The sequence below is a fragment of the Atractosteus spatula genome, unplaced genomic scaffold, assembly GCF_055471065.1.
Source record: "Atractosteus spatula isolate fAtrSpa1 unplaced genomic scaffold, fAtrSpa1.hap1 Scaffold_41, whole genome shotgun sequence".
Classification (NCBI taxonomy): domain Eukaryota; kingdom Metazoa; phylum Chordata; class Actinopteri; order Semionotiformes; family Lepisosteidae; genus Atractosteus; species Atractosteus spatula.
In genome coordinates, this window is record NW_028296870.1 from 249,833 (window position 1) to 266,260 (window position 16,428).

The 16,428-nt window shown below is 41.9% G+C and overlaps 4 non-coding genes across 4 annotated transcripts; 3 read left to right on the plus strand and 1 right to left on the minus strand.

Annotated features, from left to right (window-relative positions):
- The first annotated feature begins 682 nt into the window (after positions 1-682).
- Positions 683-754, plus strand: trnaa-ugc (transfer RNA alanine (anticodon UGC)). Its single transcript has one exon. It is a non-coding gene; the product is annotated as a tRNA-Ala (tRNA).
- A 4,414-nt stretch (positions 755-5,168) lies between these two features.
- Positions 5,169-5,242, plus strand: trnah-aug (transfer RNA histidin (anticodon AUG)). Its single transcript has one exon. It is a non-coding gene; the product is annotated as a tRNA-His (tRNA).
- A 9,096-nt stretch (positions 5,243-14,338) lies between these two features.
- trnap-agg (transfer RNA proline (anticodon AGG)) lies at positions 14,339-14,410 on the plus strand. Its single transcript has one exon. It is a non-coding gene; the product is annotated as a tRNA-Pro (tRNA).
- Positions 14,411-15,168: 758 nt separating this feature from the next.
- Positions 15,169-15,241, minus strand: trnaa-cgc (transfer RNA alanine (anticodon CGC)). The gene has a single exon. It is a non-coding gene; the product is annotated as a tRNA-Ala (tRNA).
- Positions 15,242-16,428: the final 1,187 nt, after the last annotated feature.

The window sequence follows — 16,428 nt, forward strand, 5'->3', positions numbered from 1 at the left end:
CTCCTGACACTTAGGAATGCAGTCCAGATGTCCATTCGGCACTCCCTAGACAGATAGGTGCCAATGGATGACCATTGATCATGATAGCCAGGCTTAGCTAAGTGCATCTCCGTTTGGGAACTGTCCCTTATCAAAAGAAAACATCTTTAATCAGCCTGCATGAATACTTTCTCTGTGGCTGCACCACAGAGAGGGAGAGTGAGATGGGGCCTCATTTAGGAAAGCACAGCAACGCTTAATTCTGTCTTATTAACAAGCATTGCCGCTAGAGCTGTAAACTTATTTGGCGAGCATGGACCTCTGAGAAGGAGTCTGAATCCATCAAGAAGACAGGAATTCTAATATCGCACTGCCGTCTTGTGTACAAAATATTTGTTCAGCTCTAACGTCTGTGTGCGTTGACAAGGCATCTCAAAAGGATGTATTAAATAAGAAAATGATCCTTTCTGTTACCATTCCTGTAGTTGGAGCATTGTTTCACCCTTTTACGTTCTACAATATTTACAGACAAGGTTTTATCACTGGAGTTGTACAGAACAAGTGTGCATCAGTCCATGAAAATCATCAGTACTGCTGTTTTTCTATGCATAGTTTAATCAAGAGCACTTAAAAGATGCAAAAGATGGATTGTGTTCTGTGAGCACCTGCACATCTCTAAGTCACTTCCACAGCCTTTTATGTGGGGGATGTAGCTCAGTGGTAGAGCATATGCTTTGCATGTATGAGGTCCTGGGTTCAATCCCGGGCATCTCCAAGTGCTTTATGTTACTGTGCTCACATTGCTGTCTTCTGTTGAGTGAGAACTCTTTGCTCGTGCTCATAGAGAGCCAGGTTTACACAATTAAACTCGAAGTGCTACAGTGTTCTCTGCAGTTTTAAATGTACCTCCAAAGCATTTAGTTCTGTTAACTACCAAAGAATGTGAACTAATTTAAAGTCACATTCAGGAAATCCAGAGAACGTCTTCACACTTGTCATGGCTGTTGCAGAAAAACCTCACCCGGGATGTTGAATCTCACCCGGGTTTTCCTGAGAGATCATTCACCGAGCGAGTCCTCCATCTGGATTCCGCACTGAGCTGAAAGCTGCGCGAATTCCTCATTGTGTGTCCTGTACTGTGTAGCACAGTGACAAGAACGCCTTGAGTGTTTTTTTCCGGATGTGAAGGAAAATGCAAAAGAGCATGAAAAGTATTGATGGCATAAAATATCCATGGTACAACTCGAGAAGGAACTGACGGACAAAACAATGCCATTTGATGATTACAAGAGAAACACAACCGTCCGAACATGGGCTTGGATCCTGAATGCTTGCGTTAAAAGACAAAGCAAAGGATATAACCTGTAAATGTCTTCATGTCTTACAGTTTATGAAATAACACAATTGCTTCCTTTCTTAATAATTTCTTACTATTGATAGATGGTTTTTTGAATTTTAACAGAATCACAATTACAGACATTTGGGGTTAAACTGTTATTCACATACTCTAACGAAGAGAAACGTTAGTGTCTTCCGGTTTGTGAGCCCATTTCTCAAAAAATAAAAAAATAAGTTATAAATATTGAATTGTTCTATTTTGTAGGCTTGCATAGTCATTCATATTTCAGTTAAACATTTTCTTCTGTAGTAATTTCATTTGATATTATATTAATCCTGATTTACAATTTTTGGACATGGTTCATCTTAAATAATTTGTAATTAGTTTCAGTTTTGGAAAATCGCGCCCAGAAGCTACTAAAACTGGTTATGTTTGCATAATGTGTAATGTAATAGTAGCATTTTGGGTGGGAAAACAAAAGGCATTTCTTGGTATGAATCCCAACACTTCATAAGCGGCGTTCGAGGATTTCTCGCTTCAGATAAAGCTGTCAATACATCATAGATTTTTACTCAATCAATATCAGCAGTGTTATCGCTACCGAACACTAAATATAGATCCTGGCAATACTTCGTGAGATCTTCGTAAGAAAATCCAAAAAAGGACAGAAGCAATCAACGTTTCTTTTGGATCGAGAAGAGGATAATTATGAGACTCAAAATATGCCTGTCTTTTCTTTTTTCGAGGACAAATGGATTATTGAGGTGTAAAGTTGGGTTCAAAACCAAAGTCATCTGCTATTGCTGCTGTTTCTTTGATAGTTTCTTCAAATCCTTCAATTGATCATTGATATCGAGGAATAATATTATACAAATTGTGGTTTTCTGTTAATTGCCAATTTTATTGTTACATCTTCGTTTACAGATGTCTTCCATGTATCACAAGGTATAATAGTCGCCGTGTGTCCTCAGCTAAAATGTTTTAAAAAGTACGACAAAAGTACAATATGCTTAACAACATTTATGGTTATATCTATATTAAAATGAAGGTAAATATACCAAGATATTAAAAAACAATTGTACAGTCCTAACCTAATAATGCTTGTGAAGTTTTCCAATAAATCTGAACTGTAATTTTGAAATATTATTGCTGAGAATGCAAAGAGAATACAAAGATCAAATTCAATGAGTGAAAATACAAAAGTAGTTCACTAAACTGAGTTTCTTCCCTGAAATGATTTGATTTGCTTGCGAAGCACTAAGCAGCTTTGAACAGATCGCGGGAATCAAATATACAGATGGGTTCAGAGTGTGCTTTCCAACTTTTGTGTAACATTTTCCTTTGATAGGGCAGAGTTGTCTTCACAATCTGGGTTACATAAAAAGGAGTGACGTCAGTACAAAACAGCTTTCCTTCTTGGGGAACAACGGTTGTGTTCCATATTTCTAACTCTTTTGGTTTCAAGATCTCAATTTAGTGTGAAACATAAAAGCCAGCTGGATAAATCTCTTACACGTCATTTACAATGGTCTTTCAACTAATAGCCCGTGCAGGGCTCAAACCTCAGCTAATGGTACAAGTTGCGTAAGGCTCTGCAACATGCAGGTAAGAAACTAACCTGTGCTTCTTCATTTTATACACAGTGAGCTATATTTGCGAGCCTACTACCCGCTGCGGGCTCCGTATTTAATTGTGGTACAAGACCGGCTGTGGAGATGAAGTGAGACTGGTGTGTACATTAAAAGGCTCATAGTGTCCCTGAGAGGGCTCAAACCACCACCCTTTTGGTTAACAACCGAGCCACAAAAACCCATGTACAGCTTAACACTTCTCAGTCTCGGTGAAAGTTATACACTCCGTAAAATTTCCGGAGGTTAATTTGTTTTTAAAGGAAAATCACCAACAGCGGCCGAGATCTACTGGAGTTTTTCATTCTATACTGCGATTTCTGTAGGGTACCCTGTGAAAATACGAAATTTGACGAGAAGGGATGGACATATAAGGTCAGAAGGCTTGGGGAATTGAACTTTAAGGTGAAGACTGCGGGTTCAGCAGCAGCAGAACCTGATCAGTGTCAGTTGACTCCGATATACTTTGAAAAATAACTTCGGGATTTAGAGTCAGACGTGCTACCGTTGCACCATGGGGTATTTGATTTAAAAAAAATAGAAAAACAGTCAGTGTTCCTGGATCTGTTATCGAGAACAACACCTGCACAAGAGCTGCGCAGGAAGAATAAAATGTGGTCTGGGAAGAAGAGACTCTCTTCGGAAGAGCGGCGCGCTTCACAGGAGAATTTTTTGTGAAGCTGATTTGTCTCCTTTGGGGATTTCAAAATTGCTGATATCTGTGGCGCAAAGGTAGCATGTCTGACTCCCCATTAGAAGGCTGCGTGTTCAAATCGCGTCGAGGTCTGCTATTAGTTTATCAGGTTCTGTTGGTCCTGAACACGGAATTCACACCATGTAGTTGAGTTCTATCTGTACACCACATAGATAATCTAAACACAATAGAACCCTACAGGACACGCAGTTAGGGTCTCACACAGCGAATACCCTTGAACACAAGAGAGAAGGCACAGTTCAAATCTGCGAAACATCACCTCTGTCTTTAGAGACAGCTACATCAGAGAATGGAATCCCGGAAGTTTAAAATAACTTCTTTTAATACAGGTTCAAGCAAACCTGAAAGTTAGGGAGTTTCCGGACACTTTTGTTTTATTAAAAAGTGTCTGAAGCCTGAAAATGTAATTTGAAAAAAAACCCGCTATTGGACAATAGCAGGTACTTTTTGTAACGATTTGCTATTTCATGCTGGAAAACAAAGGAAACAGACCCAATGTTTGCTTTCAGGTGCGGTTCATTACATAAAAGATATTACTGAGGAGCTCGAATAAAATTTAAACGAGCCAGGTAGAAGTCGAACCTACAATCTTACGATCCGAAATCAGATGCGTTATTTATTAAACCGCTGGCATTTCACATAACCTGAATTCCCTCATAGTGTGCTCAGCGTCGCTACTAGTAATCCACCGCCACGTCTAAAATTTCGATTCCGATTCCGAAATTCCGATTGATTGAGAATTCAAAGAAAGACTGTTTTCTTCCACAACACCGTATAATTATCACATCCCCCAGACTCTCCAACTTCTCCAGACCTTGCTGGGTGAGCATTTGCTCCGATAAATTAGGTCACGTATCATGTTAAATCACTTCTTCTCAACACAACATTTCCTGGTGCACATTTTCTCTATGAAAAAAATACATTTTTCCCTTGCACGATTTTTCGTTTTTTATCAAAACGTACAGCAAGAAAAAAGAAGAAGAAATAGTGTCGCAAAAGAACTCTGTCGCCCTTGGGAGATGTCAAACGCATTGGACATGAAAAATGCCCAATAAAAGCCATTTCTTTTCGTTTCTCAGTGTCGGGGCTGCTACTGTATGTAAAAGAGGCAATTTTCTCTGAGAGCAGTTTCAGCGCTTTCTGAACGCAGATGTCTCAGAGCGGTGTGTCCAAGTAGCTGTTAAAGGTGATGGTTATCTTGTCACCATAGCTTCGTTGGTTAAAGCACCTTTCTATTAAACAAAAGAACCTATGTTCAAATCCCAGCCGTGTATTTCTTCCTATCTTGTAGTATAGATCTTACCATTTTGGGCACTCACAAAGGGCTTGATTTCGTTAAATGCATGTGTTCATTTCCTTTCTGGAAAACTTGTTTTTTGATGAAATTCACACAGCTTGCGAAACATGAAATTCAGTTCTTGGTTATCAGTGCAGAAGAAATATTACCGGCTGGCAAAAAGAACGGTAAGAGATTTTTTTTTGATTCGAGAAAAGACTCCACCAGTCAGTCTCTGTGGTGCAATCGGTTAGCGCGTTCGGCTATGAACCGTAAGGTTGGTGGTTCAAGTCCACCCAGGGACGTGTTTTTTTTTTGCGATGTAAACATTGTTTTTGCATAGGTCGATTGGATTTCTCAGCTAAACCATAGCCATTTTAATATTTGTAGGAGATGCGACTGTTCAACACGTGTCAAAAATGTCCAATAATGCCCAACATCGCAACTCCCCAGAAAACCATATTCACCCAAGGAAAATGATCGTCTAATCGTCATTTATACTCCCCTCACATCCTCTGCTGAAATATTTTAAAAATACAACGCAGATTTGTTTGAGAGCTTGACAAGCATTGTTTTGTTAGCACTGTGCATCTGGATTTTGATATTTTGACATATTTACCCTAATTTTAAACTGTAAATACTGTACAATCTGTTGTAATTGTGTTGTAATATTAAAATATGTTAGCTGAGGATGCAAAGGGGTGAAAGGGAAAGGTCAGAGGGTATAGTAACAACAAGGTTAGGATTGGTGGAGGTGGTAGGGGTGTTGATGGTTTTTCTCTGTAGAGGATGATTGAGTTTTTTATCCTTCTCTGAAGTGAGAAACTGGAAGAGTTGGGAGTTGAGAGATCTGATGAGGTTAGTTATAGAAGGAAGTTGATGTGGAGCTGTTAGCCGTAAGAATTCCTTAATGTCTTTGATGTTGTCATCAAAGATAAACTGCAGTCAGCAAAGATAAAAAGAAAATGATCTTTGCATACTGCCTTGTCTTTCTCACACCTGAAGAAGGCTCCACGGCCAACACGTTGTGTTTCCTTTCTTCTCTTTTCAGCATGGAATAACCCTTTACTTGTTCCTTTGCAGCCTACGCATGCTGACGCAGCTACTCACCTGATATTTAAATTTCCTATAATCACAAATATGAATGTCTACTGTGGGTATTTTTTCCATGATTATTTATTCTGTCATTGAAGCATATTTTATGTCATACCGAAGTGTCATAATCACTGAATTTTTTTTTTCATTTAGAAAGTAAGAAAATGATAAATCACTATGAATTGCATTAAGCCTGTTCTGATCTAGATTGTCTATATACTTTAACATGCCATGTTCACAATGTCACAACTCAGAAATGCAACAGTGAAGTGTTGTAATTACCAATGTACATAGTGTCGGAACATTGAGATGTTTTGATAATGAGGAAGGAGGGACATGCCATGTTCACAGGGTCATATTTAAAAAAATGGCACAGTAAAATTTCCTAAAGTTCAGGATTTTGATAGTCTGTTCCATTGTCTCTCACACCTCAGTGTCAGAATTTTTAGATGTTTTTATAACCAGGGGGTAGGTTTATAGCAAGAAGCAGAAAGTGCCATCACCCGTTGCTCATCCTCGGTTAACCATATATTCTCATATGCCATGTTCTAGACGTCCCATTTATATTAAAAAGTTCTTGTAAAATGCAAGATTTTAAGACTTTTTATGGTCAGAAGGCAAGGTCGTGGTAAATATGCAGAAAGTGCCTGTGAACTTCTGTTTTGTCTTATTTACTTATTGTGTTTGTGTTACTGTGAGTTTTGAAAATTGGTTTACAATTTTCTGAAATGTGTTTCACACAAAAATGTTATTTGGATAGTCACTACTTACATATTCCCATTTACTGAGGATAAATACAGTAATCCATCCCGATTAGTACTTTTAAAAATTACTGTAAAGAGCCATCTACAGGCGAAAGGCGGCATAACATCACAGCAGCAGCATTTAAGGCAGAAGAAGAAGCTGGCGAATAAGAAGCCAGCTTCAGCCTCGTTAATGCAATACCATTGGGTGAAGTGGAAAAATATTTCTTGCTCTGAATCCTAACATTTTTATAGGAGGTGTTCTAGTACTTCTTGCCTCAGATAAAATTGCCAATACACTTATTTCTACTCCATCAATAGCAGCAGCGTTATCGGTACTGAGTCCTAAATGTACGTCCTGTCATCATATAAAATGTCAAAAGTTTCAACTGCATTCAACTGATCAAAGTTCTCTTCGATGACAGTTATAATTTTATCTAAAATACATCCGAAACAAATTTGCACTGTTTTTTTTATCCAGAAGAGCATCATCATGAGACTCAAAACATACCTGTTTTTTCTTCTTTCCAGGAGGAAGGATTGTTCAGATGCAAACATTGGTCCAAAATCAATGTACTCTCCTATCGCTGTTGCTTCTTTAAATCCTTCATTTGAACGTCGATATTGAGGGATGATATCGTACAAATTGTGGTTTTCTTTTAAAGCAAATTATATTAAAGTATGAGCCTCTGTTATACTGTAGTTGTCTTGGAAGTTTCGAAAGGTATAATATACCCCCTTGTGCCCTCAGCTAAAATATGATAAAATACAACAAAATTTATTTACATAGAACAGCACTTATGGTTACATGTATATTAAAATTAAGATAAATATACAAAAGTATTAAAATACAAATGTACAGTCCTAACATAATCATGCTGTCCAACTGTCTTTTTTGCTTGTCAAGTTCTCCAACAAATCTGTGTCGTAATTTTAAATATTCTAACTAAGGATGCATCAAGAGCATAAATGAATTCTTCTGCCAGCCGTTCAGTCCTTGGCTGAATATGATGTCCTTGAATGTTGGTCATTATTGGCCATTCCCAGTGATATTGACTTACATACTTAATTGTTTAACAAAAACATTCACATGTCTTGCAAATATCAAGTGGGTTAAGGTTTTGCTAAGAAATCCGAATAAGTAGAGATGAGGTTTACATTGCAATAATGAGAAGTGCATTTCTGGGTGGGCTCAAACCACTAACCTTTCAATTAACAGAGACTCACATGTGTCCCTTTTCTCCATTTGCAAGCTTAAAAAAAGAAAATAATGCTTTTTTCTTACCAGCCTGCGATATACAAGGCAAGATTTGTATTTCATCTTTCACAAGCTGTATGAATTTCATGAAAAGCAAGTTGTTCCAGAAAGAAAATGAAAACTTGCGTTAAACAAAATCAAGCTGTACGTAATCATCCATAGTGATTCATTTTGTAAGACAAGCACTGCTGGGATTTGAACTCAGCATCTCCTGTTTTAAGAGGAAAGCATGTTAACCAAATCAGCCAAAGTGCCATCAATGGATCAACACCATGTCTGAGTCAGTGATTGCAGCTGACAGTCACTGGAGGACAGTTCATCGTTCAACAAGTCAGCCTGCATAATGAGGGGGAAGAGACTGACTTCTGTGATGCAGTATCGACAAATACTAACCTTCTGTCCAACTGTTCTCTGCTGCATTCTGGATTAGCAGGTAAATATTGGTTTCCATGAATGTGTAGGGGTTTTGTGTATTTACTGGGACAATTATTAATTGTAGCAGTAAGTCACAAAATGATTCTTTGATGGCTATTAGAAAACCGACCTTGTGAGTTAACTCATTAACGCACACACACAGATACTAATACACTTATTAATACATAAAATGTGCATATAAACATAACAGATCTTAAGAGTGTGGGTTAGCAGAATACAAAAGGTATATATTAAATCATGAAGAGTTCCAAACCAAGAGGGACATACATTCAGTATACCATTCATTTAGACTGTTTCGTAAATGAACTGGGATTACAACTTCTACACTAGATACTCAAAAGCAAGTACATCACTCATAGGTATTAGATTGATATCAATTGTGGTTGAGGTAACAATTGAATTCTCGAACTGTAATGCAGAATGTTGAATACTCATCCGATCTGTGTGGATTCAGATCTCCCGCGGACACAAAGAAGTAGTGGCAGGCTGTTGCTGTGTGCAATCGGCACTCTCTGGCTCGGTGCCAGGCAGTGGCCGGTGCGGCTGGCGAGAAGGAGAGGAGGGAGAGATTCCTGCTGCGATGCGCTGCTGATGCTCTTTGAAGACCGGCTAGTTAGTGTTGGCTGAAACTAGCAGAGCTTGTGCATATGGAAAGTGACTGCGGGTCCAAGCCAGTCACACTCTTTAGATGGGAAGAAGACCAGTTCGTTCCCGATGTAGCGCTAGCCCTGAATCCTGAGATTCAGCTGTCGACAGTTCCGACCGTAGTTCACTCGTTGATCAGGCGAGCTTTGGCGGTGGAGTACCGGTGGTTCACGAGGCTGTCAGCTGGGCTAACCTTGGGCAGATCTTTTTGTTAGGGGCACCTTCTGGGCATTGTGCTGCCTGTTTTATCTGGAGGAACTACGGTAGTTCAGTGGCTTAAAGTTCCGCGGGCATTCGAGACCCACGTGGGGTTACCCTGCCCTACCAGTTCCTGATTGGCTGATTGAGGTGGAGGATGAGTAACAGTGACCTCTGACCTTAGGGTTGTAAACCTTGGGATGAGCCTCTCCCATGGAATCTCCCAGACAGTAAGGCGCCAGAGATGACCATTTATTAGGGTGGCTGGTGAATCTCAGCCTTGGGAGCTGTTCCTTATCAGGAAACTCTATCAGCTAGCAAAACACCTTAAATGTGAACCAGATGGAATGGCCTCTCTGTATCCAGCTGCACTGAGATGAGGGAGAGAGGGACTGGCAAGGGAGCAGCAAACTTAATTCCTGTATTTTAAATACGCCTTGCCGCTACATAAGTGTCCTTAGAAGAAAAATATCTTCTATGATAGTGGTACAGTCCATCAAACCCCTCCTATAGCCTTTCAAAGAGAAAAAAAAAAAACTGACAACAAAGTATGTCTATGTGTGGTAATCAACCAGGTCTTACAAACATTCTTAAACCCTTCCACCTCCTTTCACTGCAAATGATTTGTACATGTTAGAAGGTTAATTTTGGCTTCTGATATTATGGTGGATTAAGAGTCCTGAAATCTTTGTAGAAGTACAAAGATGAAAGAAAGGGCAGTGTAATCATGGCCAAGAAAAGGCAAATGTTGGACTATCTGCTTGGATTGAATGGAGCAAAACGCAGGCAACTCCTTGAGCAGAACCTGCTTCACCCTTCAGACTGGGGTTTCTGAAGATCTGTACATTTGAACTTTCAAAGTGACTAAAGTAAAGGAGTTTTCCCTTTTTACCACATAATTCCCACAGATCAACACTAACAGAGAGCCTAATTCCAGCCAGGATTCAATCACTGTCTCTCAGGCATCCCAGCAGTGGATTTCATGACTTCAGAAAGCCATCTTCACTAGTGGAGAACTCAATGCTCTGAGGTTTACTGGCAGAGTCTCACACTGGGTAATGTTAGATGTTGATAAATAATGTCCTATGGAATTCTACTGTTGATAAACTCTACTATGGAACTGCGATGTGTCTTGAAAAAAATCTTCTATGATAGTGGTACAGTCCAGCACAGCCTTTAAAAGAGAAAAAAAACAAGGTAAGTCTGTGGTGTAATCAACTAGGTCTTGCAAACATACTTAACCTCTTCCAGCTACCAACATTACAAATGCTGTTTACACATTAGATGGTTATTTTTGGCTTCTGATATTATGGTGGATAAAGAGCCCTGGAATCTTTGTAGAAGGACAAAAGATGGAAAGAAAGGGCAGTGTAACCATGGCCAAGAGAAGGGAAATGTTGGAGAGATCTTTTTTCATTCACTTTTTATCATTGTTTTTCCAGCCCAACAAAGATCAACATATATGAGCAGGCGTCCTGTGCCAAATCCAATCTGCCTTCCTTCCAAGCATAAAGGAATGTGAGTGAATTAAATATTGACATATGAAAATACACAAAAATATGCAATCACACTGTAGTGTGCTCTCTGAAGGCACCAGTTCTGTAGGGTTTGGGCATTTACTGGGACAATTATTAATTGTAGCAGTAAATCACAAAATTGATTCTTTTGATGGCTTTAGAATCCAACCATGCGACATAACTCGAACAACGCACACACACAGGTACTAATACACGAGGATACATTTATTAATACATAGAATATGCATATAAACCTAACAGATCTTATCGAGAGGGTTATCAGAATACAAAAGGTATATATTCAGTCAGATACAAAGTGTTACACATATCAAAAGGACATACGTTCAATATATCATTCATTTAGACCGTTTCGTAAATGAACTTGGTTATAACTTCTATATTAGATTCTCAAAACAAGTACATAACTCTTAGGAATTAAAGTGATATCAACTGGTTGGGATAACAATTGAATTCTCTAGCTGTAATGCAGTGAAGTTGAATACTCATCCAATCTCTGGGGATTCAGATCTCCTGCAGACTCAAAGAAACAGTTGCAGGCTGTTGCTGTCCAATCCGCGCTCTCTGGCTCGGTGCCAGGCTGTGCTGTGCGGCTTGTGACGGTGTGGTGCTGATGCTCACTGACCGGCTGGTTAGTGTTGGCTTTAACTAGCAAAGTTTGCGCACAGGAGAAAAGATGACTGTGGGTCCCAGCAAGTCAGGAAAAAGACCGGTTCGTTCCTGATGAAGCGCTAGTTCTGAATAGTGATTCAGCTGTCCACAGTTCCGACCTGTTCACGAGGCCTGCTGCTGGTGCTAACCTCGGGTGGATCCTCTGGTTACTCTCTGGCAACCTCCGCTCTAGACTCTTAGAACAAAGGAAAGTTCTGGCACTCGGACACACTGGCCGTTCCGTGGTTGTCCGGGCTGAGTCTCAAGATGGTCAGGAGGTGCGCTGTGAGAATGTCCTGCCCTTGGGAGCCTTCTGCTCCTGGGCCGTCCTGCCCTGGAATTCTCCTTTGAATTCCCTTTAGAAAAGTCCACAGAATTCTCCTGAATCTTACTACAGGCTCTCTGTGTTGCCTGTTTTTACCTGGAGGAACTCCAGCTCGTTGATTGGCTGAACGTTCCATGGGCATCAGAGTCCCACGTGGGTTACTTGGCCCTACCAGTCCCTGATTGGTTGATCAAGGTGAGATATGAGTCATTTACTCCTGACACCTAGGAATGCAGTCCATCTGGCACTCCCTAGACAGATAGGCGCCAATGGATGACCATTGATCATGATAGCCAGGCTTAGCTAAGTGCATCCCCCTTTGGGAGCTGTCCCTTATCAAAGGAAACCTTAAATCAGCCTGCATGAATAGTTTCTCTGTGGCTGCACCACAGAGATGAACAGAGATGGGGCCTCATTTGGGAAGGCTCAGAACACTTAATTCTTTCTTATTAATAAGCCTCGCCGCTACAACACATATGCAGTTTGAGCAAACATAAGACAATAACCAAGTACCACAAACTACCAGGCATCTAGTATCATTAGCAGTTCAGGTGGGGAGCTGCGTCACCATGTGTAGGCTGCAAAGGAACAAGTAATAGGTCTATTCCATGCTTAAAAGAAAAGAAAGAAAACACAACATTTCAGCCGTGGAGCCCTCACACCTGAAGAAGGCTCCACGGCTGAAACGTTGTGTTTTCTTTCTTCTCTTTTCATCTAGTGTCATTAGCCTTTTAACAGTTCCTGTCAAAATAAAATAGAAATGGAAAACATTCTAGAGAGAGTTTGAAATACCAAGGTACAATTTAAAACATATCTCTTCCACTACAACCACAATATTTTGGAGAGATCGTTGAACCTCACTGTTCTGACATGTCCGTTAGCCTACGTCCTGCTTCAGCAATGAATGTGGCGGGGCATATTCTGAGGGAGATGAGGTCAATCAGGTGGCAGGAAAACCACGCTATGCTTTTTGCTTTTTTTGAGATCCTGAAAAGGACAGAGGGGCCATGTATATGTGTGCAGCTGGATATGTAATTGCAGGTGGTGTAGCAAATTCTGCTGAAGCCCCACTGCCTGGTGTGGACGGTAGCTGTGCATGTTGCAGCAGAATTGTGCATGTGAGATCAAGGGGGCATGTCATGTGTTTCAGCACTTCACTCCCTTCAGTAGCACATGATTCCCTGAGTTCTTTGGATGACCTGTGGACCGATCTTTCACGATGAAGAATTCCTTAAGAAGAATAGATCTCAGCCCACCATCCCAATGCCTCCGTCTCAAAACACCAACCTCCCACTGCACTTAGTCTGCAAGGCAGTCCTTTCAAGTGTGATGACGACGCTGGGACCTTCGTTGCCTATTGTACGAGCTGAACTTTTGTGCTCATCAATTCAACGCTCTTTCCATCAACTCATCTTGTCTTTTGACGCTTCGTGTTTTGCGCTCCTTTGACTATCGGCATATCGGGTGACTGCAAACACTGAAGTTCTTGCTTACGGAGTGTGGAACATTGTTTTCAAGTGATCGCTGTTCTGTCATGCTGACGCCGAGTGAATCTTTCTTTGGCAACATGGGCAGGCCGACAGCAGCGCGAGCGAAAGTAATGGCAAATTTCTTGACTTATTTCTGAATGTGAATGTTCTTTAGGAAAGGGATGCGGCGTTGCTTCTCGCCCGTGTAAAGGTCACGCATTCCAGACGTGGTTATGAGTGAACAGTTGGCACAAGAGTCTGAAAAGAGCAAGAGAGGAAGCAACCCTGCCCCATGTGAGGAACAAACTCACGACCTTCAGATTATGAGATTGACACACTACCTACTACGCCAATGAGGCCGGCTGCAGTGCATGTGTCGGAAAGTTTGCCTCACGTGAATTTCAGTCACCTATACACTAATCTTGCGACGCCCTCTGCTGGATGTTGCATTTGCCTTTTGATCTCACCGATACTTTTTTGGTCTGTTTCTGTTGCGAGTCCGTCTTTCAGATCTCACCTAGCACAAGTCTCTCTGGCTGAAGTGGCCTCTCTGCTTCAGCATCGTGCCCTCACTCAGCCATTAAAAATGTCACTCGGACTTCTGACATGCTGACATGAAATGTCAAGAGAGAGTGGCGGAGACGCTTAAGCCAGAGAGAAGATGAAAAGGGGGCGTGGCTGCGAAATGCTTGACAGCTGCACGATGCTCTCCATGAAAGGCATGACCACAGGCTAAAAGACACCTTTCAGCACATCAAGCTCTAAGCACACACCTAGAGAACGCAGGAATTGATGCTGCTACTTCCCACATGCAAGGCAAGCGCTGTACCATACAAGCCAAACCCGCTTGCTGGGGCTTATGCCTCGGCGTCACCTAGTGCCACTTGTTCCCCTCTTACCAGGCAAAGTTCACTGCCCTTTGTCTGCAAGGCAGCCGTGTAATTGCGGCTTTCTTGACTTATTGATGAAGGTCTGACTGGACGAGCGAATGACGCCTCTCCCCCATCCTCAAGCTCACTGACAGATTGAAATAGCCAATGTTGCCGTGGCTCGTTGGTCTAGTGGTATGATTCTCGCTTAGGGTGCGAGAGGTCCCGGGTTCAACTCCCGGACGAGCCCTCGTGTGCTCTTTTCCTCCTCTTCCACAAGACTGGGAACTGATATCCACATCACTTCGCAGCGTCTGCTTATGGCAAACGATGGAATGTGACTAATGACTGAACGAGCCTGGCGAATTCTCATCACGTGGCACAATGAGAGCGTGCAGTCAGCTCTCCAAGGCGGCAACCTCATTGCTCGTTCAAAAGAACACGTACTGAAAACTCATCACCACTATGTCGTAGATGAGCACCGCGATCGCTTGTTGTCATGCGTCCTTACTTGGGAAATGCAAAAGCAAAAACTGCCCTCTCTCAGCCACCGAAACGTGTGCGGCTCGCCTTGCGCTCTCTGCGCCTCGCATATTTGTGGAGCTGTCTGCTCTTCTTTCTGTTGAAGTACTCAAGTTACGGGGCGTCCTGCAGCCTATGATGTTCTCACTGAGAGCTTTCAAGATTTGAAGGAAAACTACGAGCTTGATGGCTCAAGTCGAACAAATGTGATTGTTAAGCAATCGATGATCAAAAGCACGTCTTCTAACAATTTGTGAGAGTATTATCAGCACTGTTTTCACTCGGATATACTTCTCACTTGCTAAGCTGACAAACTGGACGAGAAAATGCTGGAGACGCACTCAGTGCAGACTGAGGTTGGGAAGGAGGTGTGGCCCTTCAACGCTTGACAACTGAAGGACATTCTCTCCACAACGGAGGAGCACCTATCAGAAGTCGCAGAGGCTAAATTAGAGCACCGGGCTCCCAGAGCTCCAAACTCAGACCTGGAGGATGCGGGAATCGATCCCGCTATCTCTCGCATGCGAAGCGAGCGCTCTACCATTTGAGCTAATCCCCCGCGCTTCATGCTTCTCGGCATCATGTCTTAACGCCTCTGCCCCTCTTGCCAGGCACCGCCCACTGCCCTTGGTCTGCAAGGCAGTCCTTTCAAGTGCGATGACGACGCTGGGACCTTCGTTGCCTATTGTACGAGCTGAACTTTTGTGCTCATCAATTCAACCCTCTTTCCATCAACTCATCTTGTCTTTTGACGCTTCGTGTTTTGCGCTCCTTTGACTATCGGCATATCGGGTGACTGCAAACACTGAAGTTCTTGCTTACGGAGTGTGGAACATTGTTTTCAAGTGATTGCTGTTCTGTCATGTTGACGCCGAGTGAATCAGTGTTCTGATGTGTGACAGTGACAGTGAAGCTCTGCTCTGTGTGCTTTAGGAGAGCTGATGTCCTCTGTGAAAGAAGAGGCCCCAGAGTACTATGACGATGCTGTAACTATACCTCAGAGTCCAGATGCCTTGTCAGGTGGGTTATTTCAGTCCAGTCCCAAAGAGAAACCTTGTACCAATCCCAGAAACTCTGAGTCTCTCTCCTCTATGTACTGCAGACCACATCACACTGAGTCTGTTTATTCTGCTGCCAGTGTCCAGCTCCTCTTCAAATATTTCACAAGGATACAAAGCATTGCCTTCTCTGTTCTGATACAGGCTGCACTGTTGTCAGTCACCATCTCAATTTAAAAAAATGGAATGGGTTTGAAATGTATTATATAATCAGGTTGCCTGATCCCCTGTATTTTAAATCTGATGTGTAACAGTAAAACTGTCTCTGTGTGCTTCAGGAGAGCTGATGACTTCTGTGAAAGAAGAGGCTCCAGAGTACTATGATGATGCTGTAACTGTGCCCCAGAGCCCAGACACAGTGTCAGGTGAGTTATCATAAATAAGACTTGGTAGTACACTCTGTACCAGCCTGCATTAGCCTTTGTCATTAGAAATAAACACTACCTGGAAGAGAAATAGTCTCTGACAAGCCAGTATGTGTCAGAATGACAGCGAGATTACTGACCTGCTCTTCTGTTCACAGGGAGACTCCTCTCTGATGCGGCACCTTCTGGATACAGTGTGGATGACAGTGAGGGAGACCCCACTTTAGGTAAAGGGGACTACAGCCAGGGATCTCGGTGTGAGTGAGGTAGTTCAGGGATGAAGAAGATGATCCCCAGTAATCAATCGCTGTGCCAATCTCATC